We start from the raw sequence: 26,600 nt of genomic DNA, 5'->3' as shown, positions 1-26,600 counted from the left end.
GGGAAAAGCGGCAGCTGTGAAGTTGACTTCTTCTCCGGCGCTGTTTTACCCTTGATTGTTTTCTTTAATTGCTTCTTAAGTTTGCAGTGTAATTTCGGGTTAACTTTAACGGGTCTACTTTGCTGCCATTGGGCATTGTGATGACGGTCAACTTTGTGCAAGTTGTTCGTATGTTGCGGCGCTTAATCGTTAATTGTAATGGAGTTAAATTGCCAAACTTGTATGCTGTGTATGCTTGTTTTATGACAAAAATTAAAAAAAAAACTGTTATAATAACTATGGACGAAGTTCAGTTACGACTGTTTACGGGAAGTTCCAAATGGCAATAATGTTAATGACTTTTGCCGACTAAAACAAATTTATCTAGATGAAACAATGGGTTCTAGCGCTGTGTGGAAGTTTGAGGGTTTTTAAAGTTTTGAGAATCGTTTTGGAGCAATGAAAATGAGCCTTGCACATACATATATATATAAATATATGTAGTCATACTGTAGAGCCCACACCATACTTTATGGAACTGAGCTGAACAAAAAATTAAAATGAAATCAAGCATAAACTCGTAAAATATTACTTGAGTGCCCACTACATTAATCAATTTCTGAAACTACACAAAAATACAAAAAAAAACTGAAAGAACTGCAAAGTAAAATGTTGCAAGTAGAATTCATAAATTTACAAGTTTCTCCAGCAACAGCAACTTTATTCTGCAAACTCAGTTGTTTTCCGCGAATAAATATTTATATTAAAGCACCGTTACTCGTGTAACTTTTCTTGTTAGCTTTTACCCACGCTAACACCTTCATCCAATTGCGCAAATTCACTGTTAACCTAAGAAACTGACATTGCATTCGCTACAACTACTACAACAACTACAGCAACTGTTGTGTTGATTAAAGAAGTGCGAATTTTCGGCGCACAGAAAGTTCGAAAATAAATTCTATTTGGAATTATAACGAATTTAGTGACTTTACTTGCGTTGTTAGCTGCAAATTTTCATGCTTTCAGCAACTTAAAACTCGCGCGCTGTGACTTTTAGTAAAAGAAAGTGTATTTTTATGTAAAATAATATAGTTTATGTAAATTTTGTTTAAGCTTTAAGAAAAGGTTCTGTTATAGCCGAAAAATAGCAAAAGACAAAACCAGCTGAGAAGTCACCGTTAGTAATCGATATTTTTCCATTCTTGTATTAGGTCTACAACTTTGTTTCCGAAATGTCGATGAACCTCAGCCGCACTTTTCTTGGAATTAAAAAAGATAAGCAAAATTTCCCGCAAATGTCGAGAATTCGGCTCAAAAAGTGACATTTTGTCAGTTGAGAATAAGTTTGGGATACAAACAGATCTCTACAAATATTTTGTTGGGTTAATGTTGACACAAATGTCCAAGATCGATATAAAACGATTTAATCGATTTAATCGACCAGTGCTTGACCCTAGAGACATCTATTGGAAAACGGCGGTAGCAAAGTTGTAGACCTAATATAGTTCGATTTCTCACGGTTAAATTTGATTTGCTCTCCCACTCAAAACTCTCTCTGACTGCTTGATATAAAATGTATATTTTTAATCGATTGTAATAGTGATAAAAAATACCGTTATGTATATGTAAAGCGTTTTTGGTGTGAAAAATAAAGTAATAGTGGCATTAAGAGCACAATAAACGCACCATAAAAGCCATGTTGTTATGCGCAATTGAAGTCTTGATCGGAAAAGCCATAAATGCATTCTGTATATTCCTTAATACATATATGTGTGTTTGCTATTGCTATACTATTTGCTATATGTATATGCAGTCTACAATTGCAGCAGAGCAGATCTGCATGCATGGCAACATTTAAAGCGCTCATATTTGGTGGCTGCCTTTCACACGCGCACGCACATCAAACTCACTTACAGATACACACACCCATGCTTTGGCGCTGCTTTGCTGTCGTGGGTGGCGTCTGCATTTTTATAGCGCCTGACAGTTTGATTGCTTTTCAATGTTAAGTGTCTGCATCGAAAAGTGGCTGTCGGATTTTCTGATTTTAAACAGCTTTGGCATATGGACGCGCTTGTGTAGCTTTTTTTAATTTCGACAGCCATTTTTACATACGCAACATGCGTGTTTGTTTTGTTTTTATTTATTTTTTTTTTTTTTGTATTTGTTATTATGCGCGCGCGCACACACTTCCGCCTCCATTATGCCCGGCTTTTTTGTCTTGTTGACTCCAATATGTTCGCCGCTAATTTGATTTCATGCTCTCGCGGCACTTTGTTGCAATTGTGTTTTCGCTTTCAATTAGTTCTGGCAACAATTGCAGCATTTGTTTGCTTTGCTTTCAGTCGTGCAAATGAATGTGGCAAATGTAAATGAAATCTGTTTTTCGGCGAGTGTCGGAAAAAAAATTGACTGCGTTCATTCAATGGTTATATTGAAAATGAAAGTTTTTTATTTGATGAAATAAGGCAGGGAATGTAATTAAGAATGTAAAATTGACAATTGGATTCTCCAAACCAGAAATATATTAAAATTATCGTTTTTCTTTTATCAACAACTCGTATAATGAATATATGACTTTTTTTGAGAAATTTATTTATTTATTAAATTTCAGTAATGTTAGCTTTCTTATAATTATTCGGGACTAAGCTCTATGGAAATGAGTTTTAAAGTACGTGAAAGTTTCAAAGTATTGGTTTCTACCATTAAAATGGTGCTAACATACTGTTATGTATTTTGTGCTACTGCTAAGTCTAAATGTTAGATTTTCTCTCATTTATTTTGTTTACATTCAAAATCCAATAAATTTTAAAGTCAGCTAAACACAGCGTTTTTCTAACAGAGCCCATAACGAAATACAAGACATTTACTAAGGATATTTAACATCCACAGCACTGTTAACATCCATATCTCTGCTATTACACAGTACTAATTTTAACAAGTGGAATCTGTTAGTGAAAGCTTTACTGTTAAATTATAAAGCTCTAAGGCATTTAGAATTTTTTTATTTATATTGAATTTCACACGGAAAGCTGTCTGTATAGCAATGTGTTCATAATAAAAGCTTTCGAGGCTTTCCCACCAAAGCTTATGAAAGCTTTTAGGACAAAAGTATGGTTCTATGCATTATAGCGAGTTTAGCGTTAAATAAGGTAAATTTTTAAACTAAGATAAATATATCAGAGTGCCTTGAAAGCTTTTGTACTAAGTTCTAATATTCTAAGTGCTATAATAATCTGCTAGAAATACATATGTATGTATGTGATTGGCGTTGAACCGTTTAGACGGTTAGAGCCGAATCGATGAGAGCGCGCCACTCCTCTCTTTCCTTCGCCAGTTGGAGATCCCAAGTGTAACCAGGTCGCTCTCCACCTGGTCCCTCCAACGTAGTGGAGGCCTTCCCCTTCCGCAGCTTCCTCCGGCGGGTACTGCATCGAACACTTTCAGAGCTGGAGTGTTTTCGTCCATTCGGACAACATGACCTAGCCAGCGTAGCCGCTGTCTTGTTATTCGCTGAACTATATCTATGTCGTGGAATAACACATACAGCTCATCGTTCCATCGTCTGCGGTATTCGCCTTTGTCAATATTTAAGTGACCATAAATCTTTCGCAAAACCTTTCTCTCGAAAACTCCTAGTGCTGTCTCATCGGATGTTGACATCGTCTACGCTTCTGCACCATAAAGCAGGACGGGAATGATGAGTGACTTTTAGAGTTTGATTTTGGTTCGTCGAGAGAGGACTTTACTGTTCAATTCCTTACGGAAAAATATTACAAAAGAATATCTTACAGCTATTTATTGTAAACTGAGTCGTAGCATTTCACACTTTCACGGAATTTAATAATTTAATAATTATTATTATATTTATTATGTGTGTTGTTGATTTTAACACTGATAACTAATTCATAAATATTATTATTATTTTTTTACAGGTAAGGTCTAGCAACACTAATAACATATGTATTCGCTTACTCTATATATCACCTACAACAACTACAAGTAAGTATTTATGCGCAATAATCCTTTCATTAAATAGTGAGTTGATAATTTTCTAATAAATTTCCGATTTAAAAACCGCAAAAATCTGTGGTTGTGCCAGAATCAGGCTTACAAGTAAGCTGCATTAAGTGCATGACATATGTGCTCTTTATGCATGTGTGTTTGCACGCTTATTGCAATTAACAGCGGAAACCATAAATATATATAATTTTTTTCACAACTAATGACTTGCGCTACATCAATTCCCCTTTGCGGTTGCATAAATAAAAAGCTATATGGAATAGTTTGTGGTTTTGGAATTATACAAAACGTTAAGTGACTTTGATTTACTGCTGCTGTGGAGCATTTAGTGAGTACAAGCGCTCATTTAAAATGCATAATATTTAATTGTGTGTGAAAATCATGAAACCAAACAAACGGAAATGGCAAGTTTTTGCATAAACTCCCATCCACTCATCCACTCATTCGCATATTTATATTTATGCATTTGAGCACACCCTGTAGCTGGCGCACAGCATATGCTAATAACAAAAAGTAATGCAGTGCTTACACAATTCATATTAGCTGTCGACATAAAAACGCAAAAAATCAGCGAAAAAGTGACGGAAATAAAAATTAAATTGCGCGCACCAAACACCCGGGCGTATGAGTGATATGAGTGGCGGCGAGTGAGAGTGAAAGTTAGTATGAAAGTGAGTGTGGAAGTGAGACTGAGCGTGAATGTGCGTGTTTGGGGCAATACAAAATTCCTCAGGAAGTGGGCACTTAAATTTCCGGAAATGTTTACGACCGTCTCGTTACTACGGTTTTTTGTTGTAAATGGCCGCTGGTGTGACTTTTATTGCCTGACCGAGGTGCCATTTTATTGTGTTTGACTTTTTTTCTCTTGTATTTCTCAACCTTGTAGGAGTTCATCTTGTTCGAGCTCATTTTGAAGCGCGCATTATTACAATTGGCCGTAATTCTCACTGTCATCGAAGTTGCTGTGAATAAGTGCAGGTGGGTTGAAGGGGGATGTTTCTTTTATTGCCCTGGGTTACAGTTATTGAGTGTGTTTTTTATTTGCGAATATTTTCGCTCGTGGCAAATGTGATTTTACGGTGCTTATTTGCAAGTGTAAATAAGTTGACTGTTGTAAAGTGTTTTATTTAGCGCAAGGACATGAGATGGCAATTTTTGAAGAAGTGTGTAAATTTTGTAGGCTATTGATATAAGAATTGATGGACAAAATATAAAAAAAATATTATTATCGACCATTGAAGTGGTTTCTTTTTGATTGATTTGTTTACCACAGAAAAGCATTTTTTGCATTTAATAATCTCACTCTAAAATACTACACTGCTGAAAGACCAATTTTGTTTTTGTAAATAGCATATATTTGTATCTCTCCTTTTTAGCACAAACTGTTATACACTTTCCCCTCAAAGTACGCCAAACCGTGTTTGCCACGTGTGCTGGCATGCAAACAAGTGTTTTCCATTCATAAAAGTTTCACTTTCAACACTAACACTAACACAGTTATATGCCACAGCTATAGCAGAGTTGAGCACAGCAGCAGTTGGTGTATAACAGTTTACGTGCTGCTGCTAGCAATCTGTTCTGCTGCTGGTTGTGTACTAAATTTACAGGACGACTGCGAGTGCTCCTTTTTCGACCAGTTCGTAACGTTTTACAAATTTTACTTTCACACACTGTTTCGTGTAATGCGCTTTGTAGCAAATTTGTCTAGTCGCGAGTCTTCAGTTACACGCCGGTCTCGTGCGACAACAGTCGCTTCCCAATTTAAGCGGTGCGACGAAAGTTGTTACTTTGCGGCTAACAAACTGAGCAGAAGCATAAATAATTGGTATAATTTGAAGAAGAAGTGTTTATAGAGAGTGTGCTTTAATTGAGTGGCGAGTTAATTAATATTGGGAATAAGGCTGACTGGTGTTCAACAATGTGTAGCTGGTGACAAAATAATAACAAAATGTGAAGAAAATACTTAAGCGGTTGGAAAAAAAATAAAAAAAATTTTTAAATTTAATGAAAAAAATAAAAAAAATAATAATAAAATTTAAAATTAAAATTAAAATTAAAAAAAGTTAAAATTAAAAAAAAACTTAATAAATAAAAAAATATTATAAATTTATTGTAATTAAAATAAGCTTTTATACTATATATGCCTACAAAATTATCTTTCTATTAATTTTCATAACAGTTCACTGCATTAAAAAAAAAATGAAAATACATACATAAGTGCGCAGCTTAAGATCAAAGTGCAGTGTTTAAAAGTTGTAAAATAAAAAAAAAAAATATTTATTAATAATGCTGAAAAAATTGTTAGTGAAAAAAATTAATTTTGAGAAAAATATTAACGTTCCCTCGAGAGTCTACGTATCTGGAACGGACCTGACTTTTTTTCCAGCCAAAGACTTCAAATCGACAACATTACTCCAAATTATTTGCGACAAAACAAAAAAATACTAAAAATAATATTTGAAAATTTTAAAGGCGTTTATCGTCTATTAAAAACATATTAATAAAAAAATCTTTAATGAACTGGGTTACCTTAAATGTAAATTTTTTTTTAGGAATTCTAACTAAATTCCTTCATGCCATCTATTGTGAAACTTGATTTTAAATATTTGGAAAATGCCGAAATTGATATTAAACCATTCAAATTGAAATTTCTGCTTTCATTTAAAAGCATTCCACTCACACAACTTTTCGACCAAAAAATTCCACTTAATATTTCGTAGCCTTGGTGACTGAATAACCACTACAGACAACAGCCGTTGTGCCACTTGACATTGGCATTGCAAAGTGGAAACTTCTGTCATTAAAAATCGCCCAAACTTTCGGTTAAATTCATGAATGCACGAAGACGGACTTTACAAGCCAACCATCCGAATGCACTGCAACCACAGCAAAGCAACGAAAACTCGAGACGAAATGATTTGTGCGGACTTAACTGAGCGAAGCAGTGAACAGTTGAATTGCGCGATTTCACTTGAAAATAGTTGGCACTAAGCTCACTTTTTTTACACTTATTTCAAGAGCATAAGGCTTTTTCGCAGGCAGTGAAGCATTTATGATAAAGCAAAAAACACTCTTCAATAGCTTTATTGTTGTTATAGAATTGTTGAGTGGTGTAAACTGTGTCACTGTATATCATATAAGTGCTTAATTCCACTTAAAGTCGCGGTTGCTTCACTCAAGCACTGCTAAGCCATTAAGCCACAACGGCAAGCCTTTAATTGTACTGCCACAACCAACGTCTGAGTTGTAATTTTTGCGCATCACTGCCGCACTCGCTCCAATCGCATACAAAATATGTGTGTATTTGAAAGCGAAAGTATTACATTTGACTTTCTTTTTATAATGTTTGCTCGTCCTTTTAATCCGATTTAAATACACGCCTGTGTGCACGCTACAACATTTCGAGCCCAGCAATTAGTGCGAACATATACGCACACCCATACACACATGGGCATTCATGCATGTGTGTGCCTTCGGAAAATTTGTAGTCTTGTAACACAGCGCCATTTAGAAGATTTAAATGTCCGCTTTCCAGTTGTGCGCCTAAAATTATGCTTCGCTGAGCACATTACTGGCGCTTTTGCCCGTGTGTTTGTTGTTGTTGTGTCACACAAGCATTTGTTACCCAGCAAGCGTTGTGGTTTTCTCCACGCTCAGTTGTTCATGTGTCGCTGTCAGCAATTTAGATAAAAAACCGTTGTAAAGATACCGACAAACATTAAAGCGAACCGCAAGCGGCGCAATAGCGCTTCAGCAAGCCGCAGGTAATTGCAACAGCGACAGCCAAATCCTTGTCGCCTGCAATCTTGTGACAAGCCAGAATGTTGTCGGCAATGCGATTACAGCACATCAATTACCAGCGTGTACCTGCCTGCCTGTCGGGAAGCGCTGAGTCAGCGAGTCAATGTTGACAAGCGACACTGCAGCTTTTGTGTCATTAAGCCACTCGCTTATGTGTTTATAATATATTAAATGCGTGCGCACAACCACACACACACACACATATATATAAATTCAAAGAACATTAGAAGGCTTGCAAGTGTCTGCGGCACTGCCTTCTTCTCGCTGTTGCCACCTCATATGGCACATAAGTAAAACAATTTACAAATTTGCATAAATTAAGGCGCAAATGAGCAGGACCGAGCGCATACTCTGCATTACCACAAAATTGCTACGAGCGCACACACGCATCCACTGAAAGCGGCAGTTATGTGTAACACGCGCCCGCTTGTAGGGCCCCATCACACACTCCTCCAAGCAGTTAGCAATGATGAGGCTTAAGAAATTTTCTAATTACCCAACGCAGGCCATGAGATGATTTGGCGTGCCATTAAGCCCATCATGAACACACATGCACCACATGCGAATCATTTGCTATGAAATTAGCAAGCTTGTTTGCGCGACTCGGTGTGTGGTTTTAATTGTGTTTGTGTTTTGGTTGTGTGGATATCAAAGACATGAATAAATTTGCATTGTGCCTGTGCTTGTGCAAATAATTAAAAAATTCACATGAATTCTACATTGAAATTACAATCTGCATTGTGTATGTAGACACGCTCATATAAGCAAAATGTGCTGTTGCGACTGGAGTCAAGTGAAAACATTATTCCTAAGAATATTTGCTGTAAACAGAAAATATGCCAAAAAGATATATGTAACCACTTTGTACTCATTGCCTTTAATTTTATTATTTTAACGTCTTAGGTAATGTGATAAAATTGATGCGTGTGAGAATAATTAAGAATGTTGCCGACAACAGCGCACATTTTATACATATATCTGGATGGTAAACCTAGCAAAAACAGAAACGTAACAGAAACAGAAACCATTTAGTGTGAAAGTGATGCTGCTGATTCACCTGACTGTCTACTTATTAAAAGATTTCCTAATTTAAGTGTTTAAAAATGCATAAAAATACAAAAAAAAATTAATATTGCTATAAATAGTATGCAAACAAGTGCTGGCGGAAGCTGTTCAAAGAATAAAAGTGTTTATAAAATAAATAATTCCCTACGGCAAATTATAATTAAACAAAATAACAATTTCAATACATGGAATATAATTTTAAAATAAGTAAAGTAATAAGTAAATAAAATCAGCATCGCAGTTGAATGCCATATAATTACACTATCCTACAAAATATATTTTTTTCTGAGTATTGGAACAAACATTTTTTTTTTTGTCAAATTGAGACTTAAGTAAAAAAATTGCATCATCCGATTTTTAGAATGCAAAATTGTAATATTTGGTTTCGAAGTTCGAAAAAAGATTTTTCAAAAACAATAATTATTAATTATAGTAAAAATGTTAAAAATCTAATATTTTTCATAATTCAATGGTGTATAAAACTCTTCATCCCAAGCTTATGTGACAATTTCCCGGAAAAAACAATTTTGTCCAATTCTCAGCCTACTGTTGTACAGTGTTATGTATCTTACATATATCTTAAATATGAAAATAAATTTTATTGAAAATCTTAAATAAATTCTGCTTATTATAATAATGACAAATAATTTAACTCCAAATATTTTATCTAAAATATATTTAATGATGCAAATATAAAAAAAACTTACTTCATAGTCTTGGTTTGCTTTGAACAATTTAAGTATTATCTCTCTATAACCAAATCCTACTACCTGAATCCAATATAAAATCTATTATAACAAGTCAGGAAGGGTTAAGTTCGGTTGTGACCGAACATTTTATACTCTCGCAATTTATTTATTTAATTTTATTTATATTATATAATACACAATTTTTAAAGTAAATTGAAAGTAGGAAACCCTAATATTAGGTTAGAATCACCGAGGTGCTCAAGTACGATATATAGGGGCCTTGCCACACTTAAAATTGTGTATACCAATTTTGGTGGAGTTTCTGTATCTTCTTTATAATGCAATTTAAGGTTTCTGGTGTTTGCCCTTACTGAATTAAAGCAATTTTAGTAGTTTTCAACATAACCTTTGAATGGGAGGTGGGCGTGGTTATAATCTGATTTCTTCCATTTTTGGACTGTATATGGTACCCGTCCTACTTTACGGTGCAGAAGCGTGGACGATGTCAACATCCGATGAGACGGCACTAGGAGTTTTCGAGAGAAAGGTTTTGCGAAAGATTTATGGTCCCTTAAGAATTGGCAACGGCGAATACCGCAGACGATGGAACGATGAGCTGTATGTGTTATTCGACGACATAGACATAGTCCAGCGAATAAAAAAACAGCGGCTACGCTGGCTAGGACATGTTGTTCGAATGGATGAAGGTGCCCCAGCTCTGATAGTATTCGATGCAGTACCCGCTGGTGGAAGCAGAGGAAGAGGGAGACCTCCACTCTGATGGCAGGACCAGGTGGAGAGGGACCTGGCTTCGCTTGGAATAACCAATTGGCGCCAAACTGCCAGAAGGAGAGATGCGTGGCGCGCTGTTTTGGACTCGGCTATAACCGCGTAAGCGGTGTCTACGCCAGTCAAGAAGAAGAAGAAGATATGGTAGTAAAATAAGCGATTTTAGAAAGTTTGGTTGATATAGCTCAAGTAGTTTACGAGATATGTAAAAAACTTAGTTCTCCAAAAAAAAAAAATAGTGCGATTCCTTTGTACCAACTTTTTTATTCCATAGCTTTAGTTATGGCACTTTATGTGTTTTAGGTTTGCGCCATTTGGTGGGCGTGACAGTGGTCCGATTTTGCCCATCGTAATAACCTTCCTATGGTGCCACGAAATAAGTGGGCCAAGTTTCATCAAGATATATTAATTTTTACTCAAGTTACAGCTTGACTGACGGACGGACAGACAGAAATCCGGATTTGAAATCCACTCTTCACCCTGATCACTTTGGTATATATAACCCTATATCTAACTCGTTTAATTTTGGGTGTTACAAACAACCGTTATGTGAACAAAACTATAATACTCTCTTAGCAACTTTGTTGCGGGAGTATAAAATAGGTAAGCAATTAGTGTGAAATTAATAATGAAGTAAAATTTAATCAAAAATATTTTTTACATCAATCACACTTAAAGACTGCATATTTTATAATATCTATAACTTTAAAGGCGCCGAATAACTCAACTGGCGCCGAACTGCGAAGGAGAGAGAGAGGTGGCGCACTATCGTCGATTCGGCTATAACCGGCTAAACGGTTGTAACGCCAATCACATACATAACTTTAAAGGCTTAAACTCTTTATGATATTTCATTAGGAACTTTATTAAAATAATGTGAATAAGATGATAATGACTTCAAATAATTGATTTTTCGCTGACCATAACCAAAAACTGGCTTAAAGCTTAAAGTGAGCAATGAATTTTTACACACAGTTGCATTTTATGAAATATATTAAATAATTCATCAGCGTTTAAATATCTATGAAATTTAATTAAAAGTTTAGCTATTGATTTATCAAATAACTCGACAATAAATTATTTGTGTTTATGCAGATGATTAAAAAATATATCATGTCTGAAATAAGGTTTACGCTTTAATAAACTGAAAAAAATCAGGAGTGAAATTTCAACAAACGCATTAAAGCAAACAGAAATTAAGTGAACAGAAACAAAAAATGTTTTGTTTTCTTCCTTAGATAATATATATATATTTTTACTAACATGGTCGCTACAGAATAATATGTCAAACAATAATATCAAGTATCATACATTAATCATTGATCATATATCGATGGCTTAATATAGAAATAGGCGTATTACAGAATATAGTATTCTAGGGCTCTGCGGGGGAGCAAATCTGGGATGGAAAAGCAAATAAATAGCCTCTGTCATCCGATTATCAATCAACCTCATTGACGAGCGGCATTCCCTCTTTGGTTACCTCTCTAACAAGACTCTGACGACCAAGTAAAGCCGGTATAACCTTAACAGCTATATAGGGTAAAAGGGGTTTTAAATCAAAACAAATACTTTGCATCAGGTCTGGGAGGCTTTAGTTGATATCTCGACATCAGAATCGGATAGATAGGCTGATAACCGGTCAATCGTAAACCAAACTTATCAACGAATCCACTCATCCAAATAAGGACCTTTTGCATGAAAAATAGCGCCAGATTTGGAGCATGGAAAATTTGCGCACTCTCAGAAACTTCACGTCTACACCAAGAGCAAAGAATTTATTGTGAAATTGAAGTTAAATTATTAACTATTTTGCAACAAATATTGGAATGCGTGTGAAAACGTTACGTTATTGAATAATTCAAATAAATTTTTCAATTCAATGCAATATAATTGGACAGAAATCAGCTGTTTCTGTTTACATTATTTTGTTTCCCACACATGTGGGGAAAAAGAAGGCAAAGCTTTTCCCTTTTTATTTGTTGAAAATTGTCACATAAATAAATACTTCCACACACACAAATATATTTCGACAAAATTTATAATTAATATTATTTACAGCAAAATAATGCTTGTCACTTTCTGCCTTATGACAGTACATATCATATTTTGACACAAACATTTGCATTTTGTCTTCATGTTGCTGGAAATTTCACATTTCTGTGAAAGCGAAATTCATCTTGCGTGGATACTAAATATACTTTCATCCGAGCATAGTTCCACGCTGTACGAGTATGCGTGTATGTGTGTGAGTGTGGCGAAATTGTGTAGCGTGACAAAACAATTAACTCTAGGACGCGCTCGAGCAAACAAAAACATGCAAGCGCAAGCGAGCTGCTTTTGTGCCATGAGTCCATTTGATGGAGTGTGTATGTGTTTGTGCGGCACTTGTTGCATGTTGTTGCCTCGCTGTGTACATCATTTGTATATATAATGTACTAGATGCATGTAGTTCTGTAAATACCTATTAAGCGCGAGGAGTGCTATGTTTCGGTAAACAGACGTTCTGTAGTGGCATATTATGTAAGTGACACTACAACACTGTCTGTGTGTGGGCGTGTGTGTGTGTGTAAGTAATTGCGCTCAGCCATTCACGTTGTCGTTGTTTATTTTTAGCCATTAGCCTTATGAAAATTAATTATTAAAGTAGTAACTACCGTTTTGTCCCAGTTATGTAAAGGTCTGGTCTGCCACTCGCACTGGGTCACGCTGCCGGCTGTTTGCCGCATTATGCGCCCGATATCGTTTTCTTATCGCCCAACACTGTTGCTGCTGTCGCTGCTGCTGTTGCGTTGGTGGTTCATTAAGATTAAATAAGATTAATTGCACTCGTTGTACGCCTTTAGTTGTTCCAAGAAAACCATTGACTTATGAACACTGTGGTAATTGCAGTAATTTACTTTGAGTGTGCGGCATTAAGCTCTTTATTATTGCATTGAGTGCGTGATATTTATGTGGTGCCGTGTGTTGTTTTTGCTTTAAAATGCAGTAGTTCATTTGTTTTATAAAATATAAGATTTATTTTAATATGATTGGCTTCTTGTAAGCAGTTTATTTTATAAACAATTACAATAAACAATAAATTAATATGCTTAAAAGAATAACAAATTAATAATTAAAAGTTCACAACTATGCTTGAATAACATTTTTTTTTCTAATACGAAATTACTATTATTTCACCTTTGCGAATAACAATTCACTTTTGCGTGTGTCTGAAAGCCGTAATTATAACACGATTCATTTGTGACAAGTTAATCAGTTTATGCATTAATTAAATGTATTTACTTTTTTATCAGATTGTTGTTGTTATTTTTTTTTTTTTTTTCATTGTAAAAATATTTGCAGCTCTTCATTTGTATTACAGAGAGAATAGCATTGAAATGCCCGCCTTTATCGATAAATCAAATGTAATGGCCAAATTACCATTAACATAAAATTGGAAATCATTGTGAACTTGATAATAGCGTACATTTGCTGAAAGCTTTCGCTCGTAAATCATACAAGCTTGTTATGCATACGAAAGCGTAATATACTGAGCTTACACTTTTGAAGGCGGGTGACTGTGCCTTTTGAACACTGCAACTACTGTGATAAATGAAGTCAAACATTGTTGTTAAGTGTATGCGCAATTAAGTGATTTTACATTAAAAATATGTGATTTGCATTCATACATTAGGTCTACAACTTTGCTTCCGTCGTTTAATTTTTTATTCGACTCAAAAATTGACATTTTGACAGTTGAGAATAAGTTTGGGATGCAAAAAGAGCTCTACAAATATTTTGTTGGGTTAATGTTGACACAAATGTCCAAGATCGATATAAAACGATTTTATCGATTTAATCGACCAGTGCTTGACGCTAGAGACATCTATTGGAAAACGGCGGAAGCAAAGTTGTAGACCTAATAGACTTCAATAGGTAGTGATTTCAACACATTTTTATACTCTCGCAACAAAGTTGCTAAGAGAGTATTATAGTTTTGTCCACATAACGGTTGGTTGTAAGTCCTAAAACTAATATATATCTATATATATCAAAATGATCCGGATGTCTGTCCGTCCGTCCGTGCAAGCTGTAACTTGAGTAAAAATTGAGACATCTTGATGAAACTTGGAACACGTACTTCTTGGCACCATAAGAAGGTTAAGTTCGAAAATGGGCGTAATCGGACCACTGCCACGCCCACAAAATGTCGACAACCGAAAACACTTAAAGTGCCATAACTAAGCTATAAATAAAGCTATGGAAGTTCAATGTGGTATGAAGGATCGCACTATGAAGGGGCATATGTGGATGTAATTTTTTTTGGGGAAGTGGGCGTGGCACCGCCCCCTACTAAGTTTTTTGTACATATCTCGCAAACTACTAAAGCTATATAAAGGAAACTTTCTAGAGTCGTTTATTTTAGGTACTACCTTATACAGTCTAAAAATGAAAGAAATCGGATAATAACCACGCCCACCTCCAATACAAGGTTAGGTTGAATATTACTAAAAGTGGCTTAACTCACTAACGAAAAACGTTAGAAACACTAAATTTCACATAAGAAATGGCTGATGGAAGCTGCACTCAGATTTTTTTACAAAAGGGAAAATGGGTGTGGCATCGCCCACTTATGGGTCAAAAACCATATCTCAGGAACTACTCGATCGATTTCAATAAAACTTGGTTTGTAATAGTTTCCTTGCATCCCAATGATATGTTGTGGAAATAGGCCAAATCGCTTCACAATCACGCCTACTTCCTATATACCAGAACTTTGAAGACGATCTGAATCGTTTACTTTACAATATATAAAGTAAGCACTAGTGAAAATATCGGTGCAGAACTTTGCGCAAATACTATGTTTATAGTGTGGCAGCCTAATTCTAAAAATCGTCGAAATCGGACCATAGGTTTTTAAGGCCCCATATATCAAACACGAGGGTCTCGGTGATTCTAACCTAATATTATGGTTTCCAACTTTCAATGGACTTTATACCGTATATATGACGAATATGTGGGCCAAATTGTGTATTTTATAATATTAATAAAGTTAAATAAATAAAATGAGAGTATAAAATGTTCGGTTACACCCGAACTTAGACTTTCCTTACTTGTTTTCATTATACTGATTTTTAGATATTTTAGCGGTCGTCCAATAAAATGAGCGTTTAATAAGATTATTATTTCTCATATTAATAACTGTTAAACTAAACTAAACTTCAACTCGAAATTATTGAAGTAGTTAAGTAAAGCTAATTTAATTTCATAGTTCGTCGCAGCTTTTCGGCATTCCTTGTCTCACTTTTTTGCATATAAATCTCACATTTGCCTATTGAAAGTTTCGCAGCAGTTCTCTTACACTCCTTCGAGCTTATATTTCGGCATATATTTTATTTTCTAAGCATGTAAGCACAGTCAATACAACCTTAAGTCTTATATATCCACCACACATACATATGTATATATGTTCGCTTGCATGTCGGCATAAACTTCCCTAATCACTAAAGTTGTAGATGTTGGCTGAGATTTCTCTGTCGAAACATGCGAACGCATTAACATTTGCCAACTTTGACAAAAAACAACAAAAACAACAAAATCAACAACAACAATTGCTACTTTCCTACATACAGTTGCCACAATCTCACGACTTTTACTACAACTTTTCTACGACTTTGCCGCTAGTTTACTGTTATCTCGTTTATGCGTGTGCTTGTTGTTGTTGCGCACAGCCTTTTGTGTCGTTGCATTGTTCGAAAGTAGTGTTGGCAAGTTGTCCGTGCGCATACTTACCTGTACGAGTATATATATGTATATTACACTCGCCAACTTTGTTGCAACTCTTAACTCATTTGGGGTTTTGTGCTGGCATTATGTACAGTTATACGTTTAAATCTCTGCATATTACTGCGTTACTTTGTTGTATTGTTTTATTGTGTTTTGATTTCTCACAGATATACACAATCATTACATATATGTATGTGTTCGCTCATAACTTGGCTACAATTCGAAGTCATTAGTTGCTCATACGCCCCAGCGTACGCCTACTGGCGTGGCAAACTTATAATTCAAAGCGCCGTTTACCGCCCTAACAGTTAGCTGCGAGTTATTTAAATTAGTTGCTGCCTCGCCACTCACACCACCGCCAGCTAATTAGTTTAACGCAGGCATTAAATGGAGCAAAGTTTGTGTCGACAGGTTAAATGCGCCGCGTGAATTTCGGAAATTTCTAATTACTACTATATCCAGATATATTTGGAACGCCGCGATTGCATTATTCATGCATGCTAATCTGTTGTGTTTGGCCCTCATCAAGGTTGAAATGTAATTTCAATTACCCTTGCCACGGCGGCTTTAACAGAAATTTTAAATTCACCTGCCTTTAGCGCGCAGGTGATTCGTCTGCGTTTGACAGCTGCGCCGCCGCCGTCTTATTGATAGCTGTGACAAGCGCTGCATTGTTGAGTTTGTCAAACGAAGTAGCTGGTTGCTGATATATACAAATCAGTTATCTTTTAGCCGCTTTGTAATTATGCAAATGCTAAGGTATGGAGGCAAAGTTTGCGTAAATTAATTGATTTGTTGTTGGTTTTAATGATACGTTTGAGATTTCGGCACGCCAATTGAGCTTTAATGTGAAATTTAAGACTTTCCTGAAGACAGATGCCAGGCCTGGATGAAGGGACGGACGCGTAAATTATATAAAATTTCAAAGGTACTTAAGACTGAGTAGTTTTCTACAATTAATGCTAAAAAATATTTTGATAATGTTTAATTAATAGGACTTGAACTTATGGAAGTCCTACTCACGCATAAAAGCGCTGTTGATGTTAGAGATAAAAGCGCTTGAGAGATTTCAGCGACACAAAATAGTAATTGATTCTCGTCCGAGGACACTATCATTCTAGTTTGCAACTTTATAGGCAATCAAATGTGTGAATACATTTCTATGAAAAAAACTCAAAGGCTTTTAACGACTTCACAGAACTGTCAGCTTCACTTATTGGCCATCTAACCTCACCAAACCTTATTTTTTTCTCAAAGCAAAATTTTGTAAAATTTCCGCTTGATTAAACTGTAACTAACAAACTAACTTTGTCCACTACCACGAAGTGAACTCGCACAAACGAAGGGAGTCCTGGCTCAGCAAGAAATACCAGAAAATGCGCCGTGTTCCCAATCACGCAACAAAACAGCTGTGAAAATGAAAAAAGTGCAAAAAGGCAACTCATAAACTTTTACGAGTTCCCAGTTCGAAATCAATCAGCTGCAAGCATAAAGATAAAAACTGCTTGCTCCCACAGAAATACATTTGTCAGTGAGGAATAATGAATAGGCAGCAGTAGCAACAACGAATGCCAAACGGAAGTAAAACAGTAGTAAACAAACACAACAACAACAATAGAGCGAACAACTGACTGACTTGTTTATGAGAAGCTTAAATTTTCCAGTTTTTTTTCAACACATTTTCAACGAAAGACCGAGTGGTGTTAGAAGAGTAAGTGGCGTGGGTTAGCAACCGCGCTCCACTATTTAGTGCTAAATGCAGGAAAATAATCCGAAATTTTTAATGAAAAATGTACATCCACAAGCTCTTTCAGCCACGAAATTTTCTGCGAATATTGCAGCTGAGTTGCAAAGCGCTGGGCAAAGCAAATTCGTAAAAATTGCTGTAACCAAAGTGGCTTAATTTTTTGCAGTGAAACCTTAGATTAGTCCACTCGCAACAATATAACTGTTTTTAGAGCGGAATTTTTTGCAATTAATACGAAAAACGAGATTAGCGCACAAAGGCAGCACTTTTTCATCCTATACGGTTTCAGCTTTCAATTATTTAAAGAATTGCTAAACTAATCTCTTTTTTAAATTTTGTTGTTAATTAAAAATTGCAAATTCTCAAAAATTACTTTTTACACATGTGACATGTTTGTGGTTTAGGTAAAAAGACAATGTTACATTATTTTATTCACAAATTTTAGTCTAATCTTCTTTTATTTTGGGTCATAACATTTAAAATCTCTTCCTCCGTCACGTCTATATCTCTATGGATATTCAAGAGAGCCATTCCGTTCAGGCGTGCTTCTCCAGTTTTATTTCTTAAATATGTTTTAAGCCTGCGAAGTGAGGAAAACGAGCGTTCACTTGAAGCGACAGATGTAGGGATTGTTGCTCCAATCTTTAAAAAACGATGCACTGTTTTGAAAATGTTTGTATTGCAACAATTCAACGCGTCCAAAAGAGTTTTGGATCTCTTTGTTTGATTTAACCAGTTCTTGACAATATATTCAAAATTTTAGTTAGAAAATATAATATGAAGAAAAGATTTTTAACCTTTTCCACATTCTAAATTCAGCAACGAAATCATCGGGATCTTCTACATCAGCGGACCACTGCTTTTCTAAAACACGAACAGTCTCCTGCATCTCAATAACGTCAAGATTTATGCATTTATTTGGCAAAATGTTTTCAATTTTGGAAAGCAGCTCTCGATGTTTTAAGTCCATTTTCGACTCACAATTCCCCTTAAATCTAAAAAAATCCAGTTCAGCAGCCATAGAGTTATAAGGCAAACTCATTACTTTGAAGCAAATTAAAAAAATGTCTCTGTCCAGTTTATATTTTTCTGGGTTTTTTAATTGGCCTACATTCCCACAACTTTTTAATACTATCCAGATACAATAGGTTTGTTTTTAGTTTAACATTTTCATAATTTCAAAAAATTAAATTCTATCAGCAGAAAAGTATCAAAATAGGCCGTTTGTGAACAAAAAAGTATCAAATCACAAAATTTAGAAAAAATTATCAAAAAAGATACAATTGTATCAAAACGGCAATGCTGTTAGTGACTCATGTATTCATTTATTTTACATATTCATATTTAACACCCCAAAACACCCCCTGCGTTCGCCCCTGGCAACAGCAAAATGCGCAGCCTCGCCTGTTTCGACGATTTGTAGCCGCTAGTTGCTTTAAATTTTTTGTTGTACCAGCGTAATATGATTAAAAAAAAAATGAAAAGTTGCGCCACAATTTCCCGTTTGCCAAACCACTTTCCATGCCCCACTTGCAACATTGTGGCAGGCAACGCGGGCGCATACTTGCCGCATTACTTTGCAATTTGCTTAATTTAAACTATGTTCCCGGCTTATTTGGAGGGTTGCGCTCGCATATACAAGCGCTGTTATATAAGCTAAATGCGCTTGAGTGCTTTCCATTAATAGAAAACAGAAAAACTGTTAATTCAACGAAGTACAAGAATATTAAATTTCCTGCTATTTTTAATAACCAAATATAGCGCTAGAGTTCATTTAAATTATATATATATATATTTTAGACACACCGAAAGCCGCCTTGTACATATACCATGGCGTATGAATTACCTGCCGCTTGTGTTGATTGTGTGTGGCATACAAATTACAAGTCACGTGCCACATTAACGACAATACAATAATGGCATATGAGGCAATAGATAGCCTGTTACCTTTAATAAAAAGCAATTTCATTATAATTGGCGGTTTCATTTCGCTTTCAGTGCTCATTTGTTTCTCCAAGCGCACAATGGAAGCAAATCAATAAAAGCGGGACAAGAGGAAGAGCTTTACTACAGGAAGTAGCTGCATAGACAAAACCAACAAAGCGCAATGTAACCATAAATTATATATGGACTAATGGAAAAATATTGGAAGTGTATGGGTGCGAGGTGCGTTCAAAAAATAACGGGAATTTTTGGTTTTTGAAAAAAAAAATTTTGCCAGCGTTTCTTCAACATAATAATAAAAAATAACTAAAAAATTTTTATTTCTGAATTTTTAAAAATTCCCGTTATTTTTTGAACACACCTCGTCTGTATGAAAAAAAAATAAACATAAACTAGAGAACTCCGTTACTCTATCTAAATGAAAAGTTATCTAAATGTATGACCTTTTTGCTGTTGTTGTAGTTCAATACTCAGCTCTTCTGTCAATTTTAAGTGGCAATTGGTGGACGATATAAAAATTATAACTTATCAAGGGTGTTTAAAAATTTGAACTTTGCACTTTGGCAACCCACAAACAAGAATCTTGAGCACTTAAGTACACGCTTGAGTAGCCAGCACTCATCATTCGCAGTCTTATTTTATTTTACTTTTTTTTCACTCAAAGTGCCACAAGCTGCTTAGAACAAGACCATGCTACTAAAATCTAAAGGAATCTCCACCGCCAAATACTTGAGTAAATTCGTGTAGCAAGTGGCGTGCTTAACATCAAAACACAGCACAGTAGACCGCCGAGTGTCACACGTCATTGTAGTATTTATTTTCACTTTTTCACTTTACAGCTGAGCGCCACACACACACGCACCGGCGTCCGCATTGCTAACCGAGCGCTAATCCACAAAACAAGCCAATGGAATACGCTTTGGCATCCCCATCCACTAAATTATGCGTGTTTTTATGTTGCTGTTGTACTCATAATTCTTCTTCTGCTTTTTCACCTACTTTGACACACACAAATATCGAGAGACTTGAGCATGTGTGAGATGCGTGAGTGCGTGCGTTTTTATGGCTCGCATATTTAGCGCCAAGCGTAAATTGAATTTGAGCCGTCACACTTGTGTGCTTATGTATACAACATTACAACAACAACAAGAAGAAGAAATATGTGTGTTCAAGCCAAGGTTTGATAAATTTTGACAGCGTTGATTGCTGAGCATATTTTTTTGCTTGTGTTTGCTACCGAAAGCAACATCATATAAGTAAATATCGGCGACGGTATGGACGGAAAAAAGGTCGCCAACGGCAACCGTAGAGGACACAAATTGCATGTTCAAGGGTCAATGGCAATAAATTAAATGTTGCTGATAGCAAAACCATTTTCACATGCCTAAACAGTTTACGAGCAATCCATCGCGCTCGTCTCGCTTCCTTTGCTTGATGTGGTGCTGCTCAATTTTACTGCTATTCAATGGCAATAAAGCATTTATGCGACAGGGGACGAGCTTTTAAGGAGTTTAATAACAGAAACGGCGCTTAAATAGGTCCTAAGCGCTGGGTGTGCCCCTGCCGCGGTAGTAATTTAGTTGCCGCCATAAAATATGCAAATTGAGTTCGAAAATTATTTCCGCACATACGTGCACTTTATATGCAAGCTTGTCCTTTCGGCATTATAAATAAACACGTAATTTATGTGCTCCATTAAAATTACAACAAATTATATGTGGTTTTCAAGCACTTTGCTTATCAGCACGAAATGGAAACTTCCGTGTGCAAGTTAATTGCTTATATGAGCCTTGAAAGCGCACGCAGGCGTTGAAGGGTGGAAATTTAAATTTAAATTAAGTGAGCTCAGATTATTTCTATTGCAATTTTGATATTCAAATTTTGATTATTGTTGTAGCTTTAGAAGCCGAAAAAAAGCGTTTTTTTTTTGCAATTTTTTGAAAGGGAAGGAAATGATAGCGGTTAACGAAATTTTAAGACGATAGTGTACTATATTTAAGGCTTAAAAACAATATTTATTACTAAAAAATATTGAAATTTTTTCAAAGTTGTAAGTATTTTTCTGGAGCGCCTGGAGTCTGCACTTGTAAGTCGGTGCCGGTAATGGAGGTCGTGCGATGCATCTGAACCAAATTTTTTTTTAATTTTTATAAGTTTATTTTCTTTATGAACTAAAAAAATACCGAAAAAGTTATAAAATTCCAAATTTTTTCGAAGTTTAAAAAAAAATTCACTTTTTTATGAAAAAAAAATTGACTTTAAGTTGCAAAACAAGTAGTTTAAATAATACTTTTGTTCAACTTTTTTAGTTCAAATAGAAGATAATTTAATACTGAAGCTAGATCACTTTGGTTTTTTTCGATCGGACATATATTCTTTTTGCTATCGCCGGCACCGTTTTCTAACACTTGTGAAAATGAAAACTCGAGAAAACGCGCTTTAAAGCTCTGCCCGAGCATTCGCACCTGCTCGACGCTCGGCCACTAAACCTGCTCTAGCTTCGAAAATATTTCGAATTGGCCTCTGGAATTTTAAAGACATATTCTTGGATAGTTTTGGAAGAGATTTAAAACAAAACAAAAAAATCGATTTTTTGAAGCCTGTAAAGAAGACTACTGCCTTAAATCATACACTTTCCTTTCTAACTGCTTAAATGTGGTCAAAAAGTGGTCTAGCACTAAATTTTTGTATGGAACCTAATTTGACTTTGACCGATTGGTACGGTAGAAAATTAGTTACTTAAGATATGTTCAGAAAATAACGGGAACAGTTGAATTTTAATTTCATAAGTTCGGAGATTTCAATTGTAAGTGCATAATATCGAATGGGAACTATGCGGAAGGCGCCAATAGTAATGTAGACGAACTAATAAATATTAAAAAAAAAAAAAAAAAATATTAAAATTCCCGTTATTTTTTGAATGCACCTAATGTAATTCCCAAATAAATTCACCCATCAAAAACGGGCGCTAAAACTTGAAAGAAATTCCCGTTACTTTTTGAACACACCTCATATAAAACATAAACAAAATCACCCATCTAAAACACTTCCCGCAAGCGCGAGCTAAAACCTTAAAGACGCCTTCACTCGTTTTTAAGAAAGTTCCGACGAAAACGCATGTGGTTAGAAGCATACACATTTAACAGCGCCATAAAGTGGCTTGTCTCAAGCAACAAAAGTGCCGGCGCAGCCAAATTTTGATTAACAAAAGAGCGCCCGTGGTTTAGAAGCAAGATTTTAAGCACCAAAGCAGCAGAGACAGTTTTCACGATCCAAATACAATGTGCAAGAATGTAAGGAAATAGTGTGTATTTTAGAGCGAAAAATGGCACTTTTAATAGCCTTGCGTTGAAATGGGCGAAAGACAACAGCGAAAGAGGAGTGAAAACAATATAAACATTGTCGCAAGAGCATAGCTAGAACTCGCCGCTTGATACCGCTTGGTCAGTAACTTAAACAGGATTTTTTGTTTTTTTCTTCTTTTTTGCCGTTGTCATTTTGCACGTCAAGCGGTTTTATTTCAGAGTTTAGAGTGCTGCTGCGACACACGCGCTCCTGTTATTTATAGCGATTTTTTTTTGCGTTTGTCAGCGCGTGCGTTCACATGACACGGGTGTGAATTACGAGACTTTAAACAAAAGAATAAATGAGTTAAAACAAAAAGCAAAAAACGCAAAAAAAAACAAAAGAAATGTGGCTCATAAATCTACGCCAGCGCACAGCAATTGCAGTTTGTTACAAACGCCAGCAAGTTACAAACTTCTAGCTGCTGGCCGTTGGTGAATGGTGTTGTAATTCAACGATAATTGCAGTCACCGAATTGCATATAATAAGTTGAGTTGTAAGCGCATTACAACTAACACTAAATCACTACGGTCGTGTGCGCAATCGAGTGCGAGTAATAAACATGCCACAATGTTAGGCGCGCGCACAGCACACAGTTATCGCATTAAGTGAGTTAGTGAGTTATATTGCGTTATGTAGTGTGCGACATGGCGTATGAGCAATCTCGCACAGACTAGGTGTATGTGTGTGTGTTGGTGTTGTTGGTAGTTGATTTCTCAACTGAAACTCAATTATTTGAAAGTAATTGCTTTTCCATGTACATAAATGCGAATGCAGCCGGTGCACGAATCTAATATATAGGGTGGTCCGAAAGAGTTTCTCAGCGACTGTTTTTTGAAAGGTTGGTATTTGTGTTTAATATATATAAAAACAAAAAAAATTATTAAAAAAAAACTTAAATAATGCTTTAAACAGGATAGTTTACAGCAGTATCATTTTTTAGTATAAGCGCTGTTAATATGGTTCAGTTTGCAGTACAAAATGGCGCAATTCCATAAATGAAGAAAGTCATTTAATGAAATACAGTATTACATTTCAATTTTATTAAAATTTTAATTATTTTAAAATTCACCATCTTTTTTAATCGCCTCCGATCCTTTCAATGCGCGCTATTAATTGCAACACACGAGCAGTTATTTCAATATCCACACTTTTTGGAATACTTATGCTTGCATCATTTTACAATAATAAATCGAATTCAATTGCAAGGGGAATAATTTATTTATTTATCGCAAATATATGAGCGTGTGCTCATTGCCATTAATGTAATACTATTTTAAGATATCCGCCATATTTTTTTTCACTTTGTTTTTGTGAAGCAGCGATTTAACCACAAATTAAACTGAGCTTAACTCTTGCGAAAGCGCCTGCGGCTGCAGCCAGCTGTGTGTGTTGAAACCACATTTAACTGTAATTAAATTGAGCAGCGTCGAATTAAATAACCACATACGCGTACATACATGCGCAGCAACCGAATGCAAATACTATAAAAGAGATTTATTAAGTTGTTTTTACATACATTCGAAGTATATGTGCAGGCGTAGTGTATGTATATCCCAAGTGTTGCCGACAAGCTTATGTAATGCTTATTGAACACTTTAAAGTGCGAACTTGCTTTAATTAAAGCAAGCTGCTCTGTTATTATTACAATTTAAGCACAGCATATTTCAATTTTCCTGTTAAATTCTCTTCACTACTCACCCTAAAGGTATGCTTCATTACTTATTACCTTGAACTAGTATAAAAATAGTATACACGCAGCATTGCATTTCATATTCACATATTCCGCTCTACTCATTACTGTAATTGCCACATTATCTTACAATGTTAATCAAAACTTTTCATTTTCCATACAGTTTCATTACCTCCCCGTCACTCTAAATTCAATTGCGCACAGCTAATTATTATGTGCTGTGAGTGAAGCGTGTTTAAACTGAAATTCTATTATAAACAAGCTGTGCACCTGATGCGTGCTTCAATGAAGTTGAATAGCTCACATTTTCGTAGTGCGCAAATTTTGCTGTTTGCCATCAAATACATGCATTAAATTTCACCCCCTCGCTTTCGAGCTGCTTTCACACACATCTACAATTAGGTGAATTTGTGTGTGATAAGTATGAAGAGTGCGCTGGTGCTGAAGGCAACCAATTTGGTATTTGTGGAGCTCACATATCAATTCCGAAAATTCAATAGACACTTCAAGTATATGCAAATACACTGATATAGAACTACTTTAATGCAAACTTTTGAATGGCAAATATTTATTTTATATTATGAACTAGTAATTGTGAAGCAGAGCGCTTTGTTACTGACTGCAGAGACTCCTCATGCGTGAATTGTGCTGTGGTTCAAGTGTGTGTGGATAAGAGGCAAAGATGTGAAGCAGCACGTTTTATATTTCTTAATTACATATTTTACTTAGAGCGTTAATTTAATAACGTTATCGTAGGTAGCACGTATGGTGGCAGGCAACACAGGCAACACGTGCTACACTAGCTCACATTTCACACACAAACACCCTCGAATGGCACTACAACTCAACTCAACTCAAATGTCTGTCTTGTGTGCTTGTCTCATCGCACCCCTTTTAACACAGCTCACACTACAAATCACACATCAGCAGCCAGTGCTTGTATGCTTGAGCTGCCTGCCATATCACTTGTCGGCTTGCGGCTGCAGCGTTGAGTGTCTGAAGGTGTTTCGAGTAATGGTTAGTTATTTAATGTGTGTGGCGACATTACAGTTGATGGCACTTGCCACTTAGCGCAGCTAGCCTGGCAGTTACAGAAAGTTGTTGTTGTGCTTTTAAGCTCACCACGCCCACATATTATTAGCGCCGCGCTGGTGTGTAGGATGATAGCGTTGTTTGGTTGCTTAATTACATTGTAAGTGCCACAGCTGTGTTGCACATGAAGAAGGTCTGTGGTTTTTTCAAATAAATTTATTATCTAACAGAGACTTGAAAGCGCTATGAATAAGAAATTGTACTGTAGCACAAATTTAACTATGAAAGTGAAATTGCAACCTAAGCAACTTTGTGAGCCAGTCTACAACAATGAGGCTGCTGAAGAAGAAAATCCAATTTTACATTTTTACTTTAATTCCAATGCTTTGCGAGCTTTTAAAAGCTGCTATTAGTAAAACCAAAATGTATTTTCTTTGCCCACTTGTGTTACGCATACAAATATTATGCGCATTTGTGAGCGGTCCACTGTGACTAAGCAATATTATACCAAACCAAAACCCACACTAAATTTATCCCTCAAGTCGTTTGTGTCTTGCATTCAGTCCCCTCTTCAACAGCGGCGGCTAAGCGCTCAACCATTTATGCGCATAAGTAAACTTCACAAGTATTTCAACATTTTGACCTTTAAATATTTCATAAGAAACGAATTGAAAGCTGAGCATATGCTAAGTGCTCTACACAGCATGAGTGCTTGGTTGAAGAT

General features: G+C 35.7%; 1 protein-coding gene across 2 annotated transcripts in view; it reads left to right on the top strand.

The window, feature by feature from the left end:
- The window catches only part of LOC105213483 (metabotropic glutamate receptor 2), a 192,501-nt gene that overhangs the window by 89,272 nt on the left and 76,629 nt on the right, over positions 1 to 26,600 (top strand). The window contains exon 1 of one of the 2 annotated variants that reach the window (XM_054233138.1): positions 5,713 to 5,827. The exons of the other annotated variant lie outside the window; for it this stretch is intronic. The gene's annotated coding sequence lies outside the window, so the exon portion shown is untranslated. Of the gene's footprint in view, positions 1 to 5,712; positions 5,828 to 26,600 lie in introns of those variants that run through there. 2 annotated transcript variants of the gene reach the window in all.

This window comes from Zeugodacus cucurbitae, chromosome 6, assembly GCF_028554725.1.
Source record: "Zeugodacus cucurbitae isolate PBARC_wt_2022May chromosome 6, idZeuCucr1.2, whole genome shotgun sequence".
Taxonomy (NCBI): Eukaryota; Metazoa; Arthropoda; class Insecta; order Diptera; family Tephritidae; genus Zeugodacus; species Zeugodacus cucurbitae.
The sequence above is the reverse complement of the archived record's forward strand: the minus strand, read 5'-3'. Positions and strand labels throughout refer to the sequence as shown.